This window comes from Echinops telfairi, unplaced genomic scaffold (genome assembly GCF_000313985.2).
Source record: "Echinops telfairi isolate 266 unplaced genomic scaffold, ASM31398v2 ScPeMD7_7468;HRSCAF=8506_0, whole genome shotgun sequence".
Classification (NCBI taxonomy): Eukaryota; Metazoa; Chordata; class Mammalia; order Afrosoricida; family Tenrecidae; genus Echinops; species Echinops telfairi.
The window spans coordinates 42,521,496-42,523,040 of NW_022111369.1; positions in this window are offsets into that span (position 1 = coordinate 42,521,496).

The window sequence follows — 1,545 nt, forward strand, 5'->3', positions numbered from 1 at the left end:
GTGAAGTGGGAAGCATGGAGATCACAGGCCGGCGAGTGCAGAATCAAGTGGCTCCAAGATTGGTGGAAGGATGGAAGGGCATTGACAGAACCTGGGGTCAGGTGTTCCACAGGAGGCAGACTCGGAGTTCCATCGACTGAGGAGGAAGTTGAAACGCAGAGAGGGATTGCCTCTGTTCCATCTTTCTCTTATACAAAGGGAGGTGTCATCAAACTATCACTTGATTGACTGTTTGAGTCCATCCCTAACCATGACTGTCTAGTTCACATAGTCCCTAACCATCCATGACACTCAATAACTGAACTGTTTTTATTAGATGCCATAAGTCAGTTCTGGTTCATGGTGACTTTATGTATAACAGAACAAACACAGCTTGGTCCTATGCCCTCCTCATAATCATTGTCATGCTTGAACCTATTATTACAGCCACTGTATCAATCCATCTCACGGAGGATCTTCCTTCTCCCCCCACCCCCCACCCCACCCCTTATCATCTACTTTACAAGCATGATGTCTTTCTGTAGGGAATTGTTCCTCCTGACATGTCCAAAGTACATGAGATGATGTTTATGCTCACTTTTAAGGAGTATTCTTCCTGGACTTCTAGAACTAAATTGGTCATTTCCTAATCTAAGGTCTAGAACTTTCTTGGAATTTCTGTCTCCTTCGTCTTGCTTTTGTTAGGTGCCGTCGAGCCGGTTTGGACTCACAGTGGCCCTCTGTACGTACCACAGAGCCAACCCCTGCCCAGTCTCGTGCCATCCTCATACGTTTTCCTATGTCTGAGCCCATCGCTGCAGCCACTGTGTCCATCCACTTGTCGAGGGTTTTCCTCTTTTTCGTGGCTGCTCTACTATAACGAGCATGATGTTCTTCTCCGGGTCTCTCCCGATGAAATACCCCAAGTACTTGAGATGAGCTCTCACCATTCTTGTTTCTAAGGAGCATTCAGGTTGTACTTCTTCCAAGACTTCTTCTTTTCTTCTAAGCAGGCGTCAACACGGCATTTATTGTTCCCATAAGATTCACCAAGGTTGTTGCTGTCTTTATTCCCTTATTACAAATAATAATCATGAAATACTGTGGGTGGAATGTTTTACAAGCATACCCAAACCCCATCCCCTTCAGTCAGCTTCATTTATTTCTGATAGGTCAGGGAAAAGTTAACACGTGACTTTAAACAAGTTCTTATTACAGAAAGGTTGTCCCATAAATGGGAATTTCTCTACTTGGTACACACTTATTCTTCCACCACAGAAAGGCTGCTTCTTAACTTCTCATCGAGTGATGGCGAGCACTGCGATCCGGATCGTAATAGAAGAGTAATCAAAAGGCCTCCATGACTGCACTTCAATGCCGTCCATTGGTCATGGCTCCTGCACCCAGAACCAGGAATGCACAAATATCTTTTTATTCAAAAGGACAAAATAAATTATCTGTAGGCATGAACAATGACACTAGTAAACCATTATATATTGTCCACTGAAACCAGTAACATGGTTCTAGTGATTTTCTTAAAACAGCAGCAGTGATTGGCGTATAACA